At 40.3% G+C, this 16,302-nt stretch overlaps 2 long non-coding RNA genes across 4 annotated transcripts in view; one reads left to right on the forward strand and one right to left on the reverse strand.

Moving 5' to 3' along the window:
* Window positions 1-4,783, forward strand: part of LOC138143591 (uncharacterized) — a 45,751-nt gene extending 40,968 nt beyond the window's left edge. Inside the window, exon 3 of the long non-coding RNA XR_011163738.1 lies at window positions 4,676-4,783. This is a non-coding gene — a long non-coding RNA (uncharacterized lncRNA). The remainder of the gene's footprint in view (window positions 1-4,675) is intronic.
* LOC138143640 (uncharacterized) overlaps window positions 1-16,302 on the reverse strand; it is a 288,388-nt gene that overhangs the window by 225,905 nt on the left and 46,181 nt on the right. For all 3 annotated transcript variants that reach the window (XR_011163763.1, XR_011163764.1, XR_011163765.1), the window contains exons 2-3: window positions 14,707-14,806; window positions 11,369-11,540 (exon numbers count right to left, since the gene is read on the reverse strand). This is a non-coding gene — a long non-coding RNA (uncharacterized lncRNA). The remainder of the gene's footprint in view (window positions 1-11,368; window positions 11,541-14,706; window positions 14,807-16,302) is intronic.

Here is a 16,302-nt window from a genome sequence, read left to right on the forward strand (position 1 = left end):
ATGTAGGTCTTTAACTGAAGCTTGAAGGAAGCCAGGGAAGCCAGGAGGAGGACATAATTACAAGGATGAGGCATAGATGGTAAAAATGCATAGATTTAGGAGATGGAATATCTTAGTCAAGGAACAACAAGAAGGTCAGTGTCACCATGCCACAGAGTATATGGGCAGGGAAGAAGCTTTATGAAGACTGGAAAGGTAGGAAGCAGCAAGATTGTAAAGGGCTTTACAAGACAGACAGGATTTTATATTTGATCCTGGAGAGAATAGGGAACCACCAGAATTTATTGAGTAGGGGGATGATATGGTCAATCCTGTACTTCAAGAAGATCCCCTTGTTAAAAGAATGGAGAATGGATTAGAGTGGGGAGAGACAAGGCAGAAAGATCAACTAGAAGGCTGTGGAATAATCCAAGTGAAAGTCATTGTGGTCTACACTGTGGATTGACTAGGGCAGACCTACGTTAGTGTCAAAGGAGAGAAGTAGGGAGTATATGAGAGATATTAAGAAGACAGAAACAACAGGACTTGGCAACTGATTGGATATGGGGGGGTATATAGAGAGAAAGGAATTGAGAATGATACCTAGGTCATGAGCCTGGAAGACTGGGAGGACGTGGTATCCTCAATAATAAAAGGGAAGTTAGGAAGGGGAGAATTGAGGAGGAGGGAGATAGAGTTCAATTTGGAGCATTTTTCATTTGAGATGCTTGCAAGACATTTAGTTCAAAATGTCCAATAGGCCCTTGTGATGTTGATTGGAGTTCAAGAGAGAGGTTAGGACTAAGTAAATAGAACAGAGAATTACCTGTATAGAAATGATCATTGAATTCATAGGAGCTGATGAGATTACCAAATGAAATAGTATAGAGGGTTAAGAGAAGAGAGTCCAGAAAAGAGTCTGTGGGACAGCCACAGTTAGTAAGCCTGATCTGTATGAAAATATAGTAGAAGATTCAGTCATATAGGTAGGAGGACAGTCAGGAGAGAGCAGTGTTCATGAAAACCTAGAGAGAAGAGAGTATCAAAGAGAATATTAAAGTTTGTAGAAAGAACAAGAAGGGTAAAGATTAAGGAAAGGCCATTAGATTTGGAAAATAAGAGATCATTGGTAACCATGGAGAGAGAATTTTCAGTACAATATAAAGTCAGAAGCCAGATTGTAAAGGGTTACTAAAAGGGTGAGAGGAAAGGAAGAGGAAGCACCAATAGTTGATAGCCTTCTCAAGAAGGTTGGCCACATAAAGAATTGGAAATTGAGGGGATGCCCATCAATTGAGGAATGGCTGAACAAGTTGTAGTATATGAATGTAATGGAATATTATTATTCTATAAGAAATGATGAGCAGGTGGATTTCAGAGAAACCTGGAAAGATTACATAATTTGATGCTGAGCAAAATGAGCAGAACCAGGAGAACATTATATATGATTACAGCAACATTGTGTGATGATCAGCTATGACAGACTTAGCTTTTCTCAGCAATACAATGATCTAAGACAATTCCAAAAGACTCATGATGGAAAATGCTATCTACATCCAGAGAAAGAACTATGGAGTCTGAATGCAGATAAAAGCATACTATTTTTTTTTGTTTTTTTGCTTTTTCTTTCTTGTGTTTTTTCCCTTTTGTTCTGATTCTTCTTTCACAGTATGGTTAATGTGGAAATATGTTTAACATGATTGCACACATATAACTTATATCAGATTACTTGCTATCTTAGGGAGGATGGAGGGAAGAAGGGAGAAAAATCTTACAAAAATGAATGTTGAAAACTATCTTTATGTGTAATTGGGAAAAAATAATATTAAGTGAAAAAAAAGTTTAGCCACAAAAGGGAGGAGAGATACAGGATAATAACTAGCAGGGATAGACAGATCAAGAAAGCATTTTTGAGAACGGAGGAGGCATGAGTGTGATTGTAGGCAGTAGGGAAGCAGCCAATAGATAGGGAGAGATTGAAGATAAGTGAGAGAGTGGGAATAAAAGAGGCAGCTATCTGAGATAGGATGGAAGAGAATCATACTTATCTTTGCTCTGAAGCTTTTGAAATCTGTTTTCCCAGAATCATAGGGTCAGACTATGCTTAGATTTCCCCTTTTTCTCAGTCCTCTAACTGCATCAGTGTTGACCTTCAGATGCACCTTACACAGTTGAAATGGCTCGTGGCCCAAATATTATTCTTCAGCCCTTCAGCTGAAAGGATATACTTCCAAGGAATTAGGTGGCTTGTCCTCTTCCTTCTTCAAAAACTGTAATTTTTAAGGAAATCACCTTTTTGTAGGGGGTCCAGTACCCAAACCCTCAAACTCTTGGGAACTCTGAGTATCTTGAGAATTCTCATACCTGGGATAAACTTAACCAGAAAAAGTCTGTTTAGGGTCTTGTATCAGCAATGCCATATTCACAATGCCTATAGAGATTACAAATATGCTGATATAATTATCCATCACAAAATACGTCATGCTTGCCATATGGGGAAATAAACTAGAAAATTTATTAAGATACCAAAAGACTGAGTCCCAAAACCAGAAAGTGAAAGCCATCAGAGTAGTTATGATATTGGCACAGATAGATAAAGTAGAAAGCACCCACATTTTCAATCCTTTAAAACAGAACAGGCTACCTCAGGCAAAAGTCCTCCTCTCCCCACGCACAGCAACCACCCAGCGTCCTGGAAGCAAGCTCCCAGCAGCTCCGGCCTTTGGCAGTCCTCAGCAGGAGTCCTTAGCAGAAAGTCCTTAGCAGTCCTAACTCAAAAAGGACTTCGCGCTGCCGCTGCCTCTGCTGCCTCCCCCCCCCCACGGCACCACCGCCAGCCACCGCAGGAACGCTAGCTTGGCTTTCGCTTTCTCTGGCTTTCGCTTTCTCTTGCTCCGCCCCTTCCTGCTACGTCAGCACGTCAAATGGGGCATGGAAGATCTTTAAATCCCATAACCCTTACAGGTCTCTAGTCTCTGACCTGGGCTTAGAAAAAGAAACAGAAAAATAGAAGAAGGTGGTCAGGAATGAGAGGTCCAGGAGTTTCATTTTCAGTCTTATCACATTCATTTCCTTCAAGCCACCATTTTCTGCTCTTGGAGAGGAAGAAGGAGGAGGAGAACTATCCCTTTCTCTTCCTCACACACACACACAAAAAAAGTGTTCTTAACCAAGTCATTTCATAGCTAATTTTTATAGGGAAAAGGGAAACTATTTTAGTTTGTTCATCCATATAAATCTTAGTCACCAATCATCTTGGAGGCAGTCTCAGGTTTTGGGAACCTATCAATCATCACTGATCCTCTAATCAATTCCATTATGAAAGGAAGTGCAGAAGTCCTTTCCCAGATTGAAGTAACAAAAGATTAATTGGGCAGGATGAGAAGACAATAAAAACGGGGGAAAGAAGGCTAGACATTTTGATTTAACCTGAGAGGCAAAAGGGAGCCATGATATACTATTAAGTAGGGAGGTAGTAGTATTAAAATGGTAGCAGAGGAAGATAATTCAAGTAGTTGCATGTAAAATGCATTAGAAGAAGAAAAAGCTGAACAAACTGAAAGTTGCAATAATCTTTCTGATAGCCATCCACTCTGGCTATCTTCTGGCATCCCAGGATGACCAAATCTCCAGAATCAATTCTGTGGATGCTAAAATCTAACCATTTTTGGAACTCCTGCCCTGGCACAGATCTGTTCTAACCAGTGAGTCAGTGAACACAAACTTACTCTGTCCATTATTTCTTGTATATTCCCTGGACTGCTAAACCATGCTTCTACCGTCCATCTTCATTATCTCCTTGTTGTTTGCCCTACTCCTTCCTCCTCTCCCCCCCCCCATAGTTATTCTCCTCCCTGACTCCACCTCCTGTACTCTGGAAACTATAATTAAATCAATGTGATCATTGCCTTTGGAAAGGGCCCGTCCATTGATTTCCCTCTGGTTTTACCTAACATCCAATGAGGAAGTTCAGTGTTGCAATGGATAGAATATTGGGCCTAGATTCAGGCATCTAGCCTCAGACACTTATTAGATAGGTCACTTAACCTCCATTTGCTTTAGTTTCTTCAACTGTAAAATTGGGATAATAGTGCCTACCTCCCAGGGTTATTGTGAGGATAGATGAGATAATATTTGTAAAGTGCTTAGCATGGCTCCTGTACATAGTAGGTGCTTGATAAATGCTTCTTCCTTCCTTTCTTTTTTGCTTCCTTCCGTCCATTGTATCTGACTCACAGGACCAAAATATTCTTCCCTGGTCTTCATTCCCTTTTATATGTTGTTGTCTCTCACTATTAAAATGTAAGCTACCTAAGAACAGTGACTATTGGGGTGGCTAGGTGGTGCAGTGAATAGAGCACAGGCCCTGGAGTCAGGAGGACCTGAGTTCAAATCCAGCCTCAGATATTTAACACTTACTAGCTATGTGACCTTGGGCAAGTCACTTAACCCCAATTGCCCTTAAAGAACAGTGACTATCTTGCTTTTGTATTTATATCCCCAACACTTATAGTATTTATCACATAGTACATGCTAAATAGATGTTTTCCCATTCTATTCAATAATTCAGGTCTAAGCTCATGATTGAAATAGAAGACCAGGCAAATGCTTTCTGATGGTTAAGAGTAAAAGGAGCACCATTCCAGCATGTGGAGCATCTGATTTCCAACTTCTTTTTCTCTACTCCTTCCAACAGCTCACATCCCTTGGAAGATGGGCAAAACCCAATTACCCCCTGAATATGATATTAAATTTGAAGACAAAGAAGCCATGTTTGTACTTCCTCTTTGTCAGCTATGAGAAGGTAGGCATCATTGCCACCCTCCTACATCCATGCACATCTATATTTCTTTACTTTTGGGGGGGAGGGGTAACTGAGGTTAAGTGACTTGCCCAGGGTCACACAGCTATCGAGTGTCTAAGACCAGATTTGAACTCAGGTCCTTCTGACTCCAGGGCAGTGCTCTATCCACTGCATCCCCTAGCTGCCCCCATCATGTACATTTCACATATTAACTCAATTATTTTTATCCATATAGATAGTGTGTTATATGTAGAGGTTCACAAATCATAACATTTGGTATCAAAGTCAAAATTTCCCATTCTTTAACTCCCCAAATTTTCCATTCTTCATCTTTGTCCTAGATGGAACTATAAGCATTTAATTTACAGGATGCCTGAGCCAGCTTAAAGAGTAAAATGCTAGCAGGGTTAGGCAGTAGGGAACCTGGAGAATCATGACCTCAGTTCAAAATTACCTAGTGCTGCAATGCTTATGAAAGCTGTTCACAATTTCACTATGTCTGCTAACTGAAGAGAGTTAACTAAGAGACCTTAGGTTGGACTTCCTCCACACCTCCCTTCTGGGTCTCTTCAGTCCCTTAGATGACTCCTGGAAATTAGCAGTGGCAGCCACAGAAGTCAGGGTGCTTACTATCTCTCCCTGCCACATTCCCTAAGTGGTTTAGGATCTGGGTGACAACAAAGGGTGACCACCCACTGGTAAACCCCCCAGCCTGGTGCTCTGTAGGTGTCTTGACTCAAGGGAAATGTTTAGAAGGAGACTAAAGTGACAGAGTGGTTGGTTTGACTGGGTTTAGTTTGGATCTGAAAATGTCATACTTTGATCTCCTACTATATATTCCAATGACTTTCACTCCATTCCAAAATAGGATCACTTTTGGCCATTGTTTAGCATTATTTATTGCTAGTAGCAGAGCAGCAACAATTTTGAGACAGCTTAATCCTCTTGCTGTCTATTAGCTGGCCAGGGTCAGGACCCCTGACCACCACCAAGTGTCCCATGACACACAATTCTAGTATCAACAGTTTCTCTCATTGAAGTGGCATCCTTCTTCAGTCAGCACAGAGACAGGAGGGCAGCAACCCTTTCACAGGCTCCAGGCACACAGAAAGTACATGTGTACCCACAGACAGCCCACGTCCCAGAGTCCTTGTGTTCTGTGCCAGGACCACATTACAATTGATTAACAATTACTTACCTTGATGAACACCTTTTGTTTTTTACAGACAACAGAGAAGAAAGACACTGGTCTATTGTGATACAAGTTTGGGGATCCAAATGAACAGATCTTTATTAAAGAGGGGTATTTTTCTTTTGGTATCAACCTTCTGGGCAAAGAAAGTCCTATTTGAAGATAGTTAAGATGGTACAGTAGCTTTTGCTAAGCTATCCAAAGTTTACTTCAGTAATAAGATACTATAGACAGAGGAACCAAGCAGAGGCCTGTTCTGAAGGAAAGTGATAGGATTTGACTGAAGTTTTAATTCTTCAAGCCTCATCCAGTTATCTGAGGAGTGAATAAAAGATTTGTCATAGAAGCAGCAGTGTGGTAGATGTATTGAGATGACTAACAGTGAAGGTGTCCAGTAATTCATGGGAGACAATCTCTGGTAATAATACTGGTGGCCTCTGATGTATACACACAAATGCAGAGAGAGGATATGAACAATAAATAAACAAAAACTAGAGATTAAACAGGAAGTTTCCTAGCTATTGGGATTCAGTGGAATGTAACCAGGGGGTTGTTGCTAAATGTTTAACAATCATCTTTTCATGGGGAAAAAAAGTTTACACTACACTCTTTAAAGTTTAATCTGCTTTATTAACAATTTCTCCATCCCTTTCTTAGGTCTATATAATCAACAAAATAATAAATCAAGTTCTGATTCGTAGCCTTTCTTGATTTCCAAGGTATAAATAATCACACTGAAAATTTAACAACAAGCTGTCACCAGCAGTTCAGGCTGACCCCAGCATACTCCTGGATGTAGCATCACAGATTTAAAGCTGGAAGGAAGGAGCTTTCAAGATCATCTAGTCCAACTCCTCATTTTACAGATGAGGAAACTGAGGCTTAGTGATATTAAATTACTTGCCTAGAGTCACACAGGGATTAAGTGACAAAGCAGGAATTTGAACTCAGGTCCTGTGGTTCCGAGTTCAGCACTCTGAAAGGATATTCCTTATTCAAAAGGAACAAATTAAACAAAAATGGAACAGCTCTATGAACTATGTACATACAAGGTATATAAAGACTAGATGGAAGATAATATCACAGGGAAAGCAGTGAGCTCCAGAGAAGGTTTAACACCTCTTTGTCTCCCTTTGTTCAGCCATTTCGGTCAATGTCCAACTCTTCATGACCCCATTTGGGGTTTTCTTGGCAAAGACACTCGAGCACTTTGCCATTTTCTTCTCCAGCTCATTTTACAGTTGAGGAAACTAATATAAATGGGGTTAAATGACTTGCCCAGGGTCACACAGTTAGTAAGTGTCTGAAGCTGGATTTGAACTGAGGTCTTCCTGACTCCAGGCCTGGCCACCCAGTTGTTGCCCTGTCTGTTTTATTAACCCCTTTCTGTAATTTCATCTTCTGAGCTGGGAGAAATATATTGTTCTTGAGTCTCTTGATCAACTTCTCCTCTCCTCCACATCCAAATACAGTTTTATATATACAATGCTATTCTGCTGCCTCTTTTATCTAATCTTTTCCTTTTAAATAAGGCATTTCTTTCCATAACCATATTTAGTCAAAAATCATATACTCCATCAAGTTTCAGCAATACTTATGAGATTAAATTATCTCTTTGCTTTCAGATCTCTAGTTCAACCCTACTTTTCTTAGGTGATTTGTTTTATTCGATTTTATTTCCTGAGAAGTTTTTGTCATTTGCACTGATACTATTCTTCCTCTCTTATAAACTGTGTGGCCTCTGATTTGGCAGAAGTATGGTCAGTCTTCTCTTTTATCCTGCACTTTGAATTTAAAGTCTTCAATCAGAACTGAAAAGTCTCTGAGTAAATACATTTGTAGCACATTCCCTGGTATATCCCCCCAATGTGGCACATGACTGTGGTGGGTTGGGCGCTAACTCAGATTTTAGGGTACCCTATGGGTGGCTACTTCTAACTCTATTATTAACCCATGAACCTTCCCACAAACATTCAAACAGTAGATATAATTAAGTTTTTAACACAAAAATTTACTAAGATGTCAAAATGAGAAATATCTTAACTATAGATACAGATATATACAGCTGTAGACATGGACAATATACATAAATTATTATCTAATGGGCTTTCCCATCTTTCTTGGGAACTTTCCCAAATGTTTCCCAATTTATAGTACTATGATTGCTCTACAATTAGCAGAGGCCTGCCAAAGCCCTAATGCAAACAGAAGACATGATTCAGCCATAATCCATGAGGATTTCTCTTGGCTTTTATCTCTTCTCTCCACTGAACCGCCTCCATTTCACCATTTTGAAAGTGGTGATAATTAAATGAGAGGGAGCCTAAAGTAATGAATAGAAAACAGACTTCAGAGTCTAGGAGCCCTGGCTCCAAGTGCTGCCTGTGACACATACCAGTTGTGTAACTACAATCCATTAAATTAAAGGAGCTAATGTAAGCAAAATGCCTTGCAAACCTTAAAATGATATGTAAATGTCAGTTATTATTTTTACTACTAAGTTCTCAGTGCCCCCAGGCATCTCTCTAAGCCTCTGAGCTACAAATCAATTGCTAATCTGTGTAAAAGGCAAGAGTTCCCTAACACTAATCAAATTACAGGTCTAGACCAAAAAAAAAAAAAGTATGTATGGGGGGCTAATATTACATCAATTGCCTACTTCACATAGTTGTTATAGGGACAGTGCTCCATAAATTGTAAAGTATTGTATAAGTGGTTATTATTATTCTGTTGGTACAGAAGTGAGGAACCTTTGGCCTCAAGGTCACATGTGGCCCTCTAAGTCCTTAAGTGTGACACAAATTCCCTTAATAAAAGAATTTGTCCTGTAAAACTTGGACTCGGTAAAAAGGCCACATGTAAGGACCTAGAAGGCCACATGTGGCCTCAAGGACACAGGTTCCCCACTGCTGGTAGTACTAAGCAGATAGTACCTTTGGTAAAATCACAATAACCCTATAGGTCAAATCCATTTGGATTTCCCTCAGCTTAAATGCATCATCTCTGACAGCCAAGTCACAAGGATTTCCATGAGGGACTAAAAGGGAGAATTTTTACTTCTCCTTATCTTCAACTCAGCTTTATGGCCATCTCCACACTAAAAGCTTGCAACTTCCACGAGTGATTAGTAAAGCCCTCCCTGAACTCACATAACATAAAGACAGGTTTTGTTCCTGAGAGACTGGTGAGGTTTTTGTTCCTGAGACATTGGTGTCCTGTTTTAAGATCAACTACTTATTGTATATCCAAATGGTAGTGACCTATGAGCCATATAGGGGAATGGAGAGTGGGAATGCCCTTTCACTAACTCTGATTATTCTCCTATATAGAATGCAAGTTGACCAATCATACCATTCACTTTCTGTCTGTCCTTGGGCAAACCAATTAATCTCTCTGGGCCTCAGTTTCCCCATCTGTAAAATGAGGGGATTGGGTTAGATGATCTCTAAGGTTCTTTCTAGCTCTAAATCTGTGATCTCATAATGCTATGATCCATGCTGGTGAATTAGAAAGGCAAGGAGTTGATATGAACCCATCTCTTTAAACATCTTGGCAGAGAGGGAGTATGTAAATACAAATGGATATGAATCTAAATCTCCAACAAAACAACCAAGCCTATCCAAATGGAAATAGCAAAATAGCAAAAAGTCTGGGTAGTCCTGGAGGTGTAGGCAGTCTGGAATTGTTCTTAGATTCTGTTCGAAGTGGAGATAGCATGGTGTAAGGGAAAGGGCACTGTACTGGGAAGTCCCTGGTCTCTCATAAATTAGCTACAATAATCACAGACAAGTCATTTCAGCTCTTGGGTTCCATGTTTCCCCATCTAGGTAACTAAGTGGCATTCTCCAGGTTAGGCCTGGAGCAGCATAGACTTGAGTTCAAATCTGGCCTCAGATACTTACTTACTAGCTAAGTGATTATGGACAACTGACTTAGCTTCCATCTTCAGTTGTAGAAAGGTGATAATAATATTGATGTTGAATGCATGACCCTCGTCCTTTTTCCCATTCCTCATCAATATCACCTATCTATCTTCCAAGGTTGTTCTGAGGATCAAATGAGATAATATCTATAAAGCCCTTAACACAGAGCCTGGCACATAGTAGGGGTTTAATAAATGCTTGCTCCTTTCTCTCCATTCCCACCCCTTCTCTAAGTTCATTTGTAAAATCAGGGCATTAGTCTAGATTATCTCTAAGTACTTCTCAGCTCCACCATTCTATGAAAATATGTGTTATTTCTTTAAGAGACATAAATATGTGTATATTTTACTCTGGGACATCTTTGTATATTGGCTTTACTGAGGATGAGGTTAAAAGGTCCTAGTGCTCCCTGGCCCTAGAGCCCAGTGACTGTTGTTCGAGGCCCAACAAGTTTGGCTGGATGGTTTCCTCCTTGTTGCTCTGCAGCCTAAGCCGTGACTGATTAATGGTGTCCTTTCTATGGATTGCACAATCAGACAGGAGACAGGGTTTCAAGATCCTCCCGAACTACCCTCGATTTGTCTCCCTACAACTTAATAAATTTCTTATGAGTGATGGATGAGCTCAGGGCAGAACCAGTGGAGTTTTTGTTCATGCTCACAGCAGTTTCTTCCAAAATTGAGCAACCTAAAACTATTCAAAGAAAGGAGAGCTCATGTGACAAGGGGAATACAGTTTAAACTTCATTAACTCTGATCTCACCAGTTCAGAGATCCTGGTTGGGTGGACTAAGGCAGGTTGAAGTTTGTTTACATTATTCATTTTAATTCAGTTCAGGAAACCTTTCTAAGTTCTTAGTATATACAACATATAAAGGGGGGGGGGCTTAATAAGACAATTAATAGTGATAACAATAGTACAGATTGTCAGAACTTTTAAAACAAGTGCATTGCTACCTACCCGGATATAATAGATGTGTTAATTACAAATGATTCTTATCTAGTAGGCAATATTTGTAATGGTAATTTGGGGTACTTTTTGTCTTTGAAAGTAATCGAAATGCATTTTTTTTACCTGTTCACCCCACACCTAACCCCAGGAACTTGGAAGTAGTGGTTGGGGGTGGGGTGAAAGGATTGGGTGAAAGCTACTTAGGAAAGGATTTTCAGAGATCCCGGGGATGTGTGGCTCAGCCCAAGGCCAACTCTGCCCCATCTTGCAGTTTGGTCTAAATTCATGACTTTTTACTTTATTTTCTATTTCTAGAATATCTTTCACCTCAGGATCTTAAGAAACAAAGTGAGGCCCACTGAGGTAGTCTGATCCAGGCAAAGACATCTTTGGGGTCTCTAGTTTCCTTCTCAAAAGGTGCTAATTGTATTAACCTGTATTAACCCTGACAAGATTGATTGGCAGCTGTAATATTCCTGGAACCGAGGAAGTCAACATGAAAGCATTCTATATGCATACCTTTGTCTCATGCCCTGGTGGTCGTCCAAACACTCCCACTGGCTAACCTCCATTGCAGTGTGTGTCTCTTTTTTCTCCCACACAGGGAGAGCCTGGGGTAGGTTCTTTTTTTTTTTTCTCTTTTTCCTTCTTAAGTGATCACAGAAAAAGCAAGGCCCAACAGGCAGGTCCCCTGTCACCAAGAAAAAGAAAACCACCAAAACCAGGTCAGTTCCAGGAAATCATCCTTCATCTTTTTTTTCCTTTCTCCTTCCAAATCCAATGATATGACATCAATGTTCTTCAATAAACTCATTTCATTTTTGTTTCTGTATGGCTTTTGTTTTTGTTTTTCTTTATTCCCAGAGTGCTCTCTGTCAAACAGGTATGTGTTTAGTGTTATTGCAAATGATTCTCGGATTTATTTATGCCACAGGCATAAATAATTCTTCCTTTCTGAAGGACACGTCATGGTTCTGGAATTTTAAAAGGGAAAAATGAGAGACAGGGAGCCCATCTGCAGATGAAACACTGGCAGGCAGACACACGCCTATCTGGACAGACAGATGGGCAGGTGAAGCTCCTTTGGATGGAACTGAGCAAAATGTAAAGGCCAGACCCTTTCTCCCCATACCAAGAAGCTGATTTGGCTTTGATCTGTAGTCCACAGAAGAACCATCAAGTTGGTCTTAAACCTGGGTTAGCTCAGATCATACCTAGTCCTCTGAGAGTGTACAGGAGACCAGTGCGATCCTGAGGGTTGGGAGGAAGGGCTGTCACACTAAAAACTGCAATCCCTTCTATAGGTTGCTGAGGAGTGTTTACAGCTACCTCCAAAGTTTGCATCCACTTTAGAACTCCCCCACTCTCCCCAGCATTCTTTATACTAGAGATGACCCTAAAAAGGGCAGACACTTAGTTTAATAAACTTTTACTGAGTTCTACTCCAAGCTAGGCACTCTGTGTACAGCACTGAGTAAGATAGGAGTTCTGCCCTCGAGGAGATAGCAACTTACTTATAGGGAAGTATGGGGAAGATAAGACAAGGACTCAACAAATTATACAAATTAGAACGTGAAAATTCATTAAATAAATATAAGCTACAGGACCTCTGGGGAAATCAGGGAAGACTATATGGAAGAAGGGAGCCTTGATGAAGAGGGAGGATTTAGATAGGTGGAAATGGGGAAAGATGCAAAGGAATCCAGTTTGGTCCAAACTTGGCATTTGGGATTTGACCTACAGAGGTTACAGTTAGGTCTGGGGGTCACCTAGGACTCACTGGGCAAGGGACATAAACTGCAGGTGGGCTCCAGGACCCTGTCCCAAATGCTGCTACTCCTTAGAATATGATACTGCCATTTCTAGGGGGCAGGGAGGCTATGCCAGTGCATAGGGACCCCCATGGGGACTAAAGCCTGTTCTGATCTCTGGTCAGAAAACTCTTTTTTTATAGGCCTACCACAAAAGGTAGCTACAACTCAAAACAGCCCAAGTCAAGATCTTGGACTCTAATTAATCCACAAAATGTTCACTGGGAGACATTATCAAAATTTCAATGGTTTAAAAACTCTCTGTAAGCTGATCAAGTTGATCAACCCCCTAAATAATTATTCATCTATGTATGTGCTATTTCCCATCTGTTGTAAGCCCTTGGATAGTAGAGACTCTCATTCTTGCTTTTGTTTTCCCCAATGTCTTTTATATGTGTGTGTGTGTGTATGTGTATGCAAATATAAGAGGAAACTGTGATTAGGGCAGTGTAGTGAACTCCATCATATATGACTTAGATAATTCCACTTAGTTATAATTTCACTTTTTCTACTAGGCTGTTTGAAGGATCTTGAATCTGCCTTTCCTTATCATGTCCCAGCTTTCCTAGGCTCCTGATGCAAACATCGTTGTCAATCGTTGCTATCCTAGGGATGTGGCTAGTACTAAAAGCAGTAAAAGAGTTCAATTTCTCTGGCCCTCTGAAATTGATGAGGTCCTTCTCTGACCAAGGGTGAAGTGGGAGGAGACTGAGAGAGAGGCTCGGGCTTTGTCCTCTGAAGCAGCTGTTTCTTTCTCCAAGATAGCTAGATCTGTCTCTTCACCACCAGACACTCACTCAAATCTCTGAGTTCTGTAATGGTCAGCTATTTTATAGACAGCCAATGGGGCATGACCAAGTTTCCTCAATTAGTCTGACCACACTTCCTGTGTAATTCGGTTCATTTAATGCCTTTCAAAGACATCTGAATTGATCAAGGACCTTTTCCCAAACTCAGTCTAAAGCCTACGATTGATTCAATAGAGATATATTCCCACCTGATGAAGGTAGGAAGATGCTTTTTGTTCCATGTAGTTTAGAGATTATGATATAGTGACATCTATTAAAATATTATGTAAGTTTTTTTAATCAAATGAAATAATATTTGTAAAGCACTTAGCACAGTGCTTGGCTTATATTGGACACATAATAAATGCTTATTCCCTATCTCTACCTCTTTTATGAATCAAAATTATACCTGAGAAATTATGGGCAACAGTTCAGTCTGTAAAGATGGTGTGGTACAGTACCATTTATGGTTAAATTCTCCAGATGTTGTGAGCTCTGTAGGTGTAATATAGGGATTTGTCCTGTTAGCTTCTGATATCGAATTCTAGTCATCAGATCATATATTTTGAGGTATTCAGAAAGTGCCAAATCTTCCATCGAAATATGGCATAGTATCTGATATTTCCTGCATAATCTATATGGATCACTAAGTCTGGGTTCTTTCTATTATTTCTGCTGGAGATGACCAGGTCTTGAATTTTCATCACAAAAACCCATCCTCTTCCACAAACAAATCTATGTGATTCGGTCATATTATTTTGTTGTTGTTGCTGCTGCTGCTATTAGATGAACAAGGATTCTTTTTGGCTCAGTCCTCTTTATTTTGCTCTGCCTTCCTCCTACTCACCTTCTGCTAGTAGAAAGTGAGGAAAAAAGGAAAAATTTCCCTCCTCCCAGGAAGGTAGGTGCTGGAGTCAGTTAAAATAGAATCCAATTGTTAAATTTTCAGTGTGAGGATTTACACCTCAGAAATTGGCAAATATTACAAATCAGGATTTGATGTATTTTTTGTTGGTTGTCTGAATTTAAGAAAGTGATGAAGGTGTTAATAATCTAGATGAAACTTAAAAGTGTGTTCTGAGAGTCATTGAGGTAGGGCAGTGAATAGAGTGGAGGAGGAGATAGGAGCCAGGCTTACCTCAGATACTTATTAGTTGTATGACCCTGAACAAGTCACTTAACTCCAATTGCCTCAACAACAACAAAAAAGTGTCCTGCATCCATTTTCCCCCCAGGGAGCCAGTCTTTAAGCACTTACCAGCATAACCTTTCCAATTCCTCTTCTACTAGGCTCCACGGGAGATTTTTGACGTAATAAAAGGACACTTTCTTGAAGGAATTTGACAAGTCTTATAAACCTTAGAAGGAAGAGTATGAAATGGTAAAAAAATATTGAGTGAGAAGTTATAGTGCCTGGGTTCCAGTCCCAGTCTCAGTTACCTATTATTGCCATGTGACCCTAGACAAGCCACTTATTTAGAAGCCAGGAAATCCCCTTTTCTGGTCTGCATGATGAATTCCTTGAATTTATCTATCTCCCTTGACCTCTATAGTCAAAAGCAAAGTCATTCAGACACATCTACTCATTGGATTCTAATTCTTGTCCCACTGAGAATGATAGACAGCCAGGTGGTACAATGGATAGTGTCTTGGACCTGGGATCAGGAAGACCCAAGTTCAAATCAAGACTCACTCACTTCCTGCGTCTTAGGTTGGGCAGGTCACTTAACCTCTACCTCCTTCCATTTCTTCATTTGTAAAATGGGGATAATAATAGCACCTACCTGTCAGGGTTTTTGTGAAGATCAAATGCAATAATAAATATTTATAAACCACTTTGCAGACCTAGAAATGCTTGCTATTGTTATCACTATTATTATTTAGTATATGGAAGATTAGAATGGGCAGAGACAACCCCATAGGCTGTTTTCTGCACAATTATCTTTGGGGTGCCAGGAAGACCCCTCTTTCCCCAAACAGTCTCCTTTACCTATCTGCCACAGTACCTGAAATTCCACCATTAAAAAGTCATTTCTCTGAGTTGACACCACTGAATTTTTTAAGCATTCTTTTCCAAAATGCAACACCCATCTCACAAGTAGCACATTAAGCTATTGTCCATATTAACATCTTAAAATATGCTTCTCTGATACTTTTCTGCCCTGATAACTGACTGAGAGAACCCCTCTGAGCTAAGGGTTGTTCTAATGTGAAGAAAAAGAGGACAAATTTTAAATGGGGACAGAAAATCTTAAAAGGCATATTGCTGGGGGATTGGAGTCAATACATAATTCCGGGGGTCTTAGGCAATCAAGGATTTCAGATCTCAAAAGAAAGGGACCTCAGGGTCACCTAGTACAACCCATTCATTTTACATACCAGAAAGCTTGGACCCATAGAGGGTGAGATGACTTCAAGTTAAACAGGTAAGCAGTAATAGTGAGAAGACTCATATTCAGGTCTTTTAACCGCAAACATGGTGCCCTGTCCACTACCCCATTCTACTGATGTAATAATCTATAAGAAAATCAAGGAGTGGCCCATTGTGCTATCCTTGTGGGGGCAGGAAGGGAATAGCGCCAGGGAAGGTACACATGGTAATGAGTATTTTTTGAAATATCAGCACCAAAGGGGTGGTAGAGGGAGAGTCGGGCTCTTCTTGGCAAGTCAGATAACTAAAAACAAAGCTGAGACTGCCAAGACACACACACAGAGTTTAGATTCAGCAGTGCCCTATCAGCATCTCAGAATTCAATCCAGAGAGTCTTGTTTAATCTAAAAAGATAGGAGGGAGGGGGAGAGAGAGGGAGAGAGAGAGAGAGAGAGAGAGAGAGAGAGAGAGAGAGAGAGAGAG

This window comes from Petaurus breviceps, unplaced genomic scaffold (assembly GCF_028583685.1).
Source record: "Petaurus breviceps papuanus isolate PSGF00001 unplaced genomic scaffold, PetGlider_PUasm1.0 90650, whole genome shotgun sequence".
Classification (NCBI taxonomy): domain Eukaryota; kingdom Metazoa; phylum Chordata; class Mammalia; order Diprotodontia; family Petauridae; genus Petaurus; species Petaurus breviceps.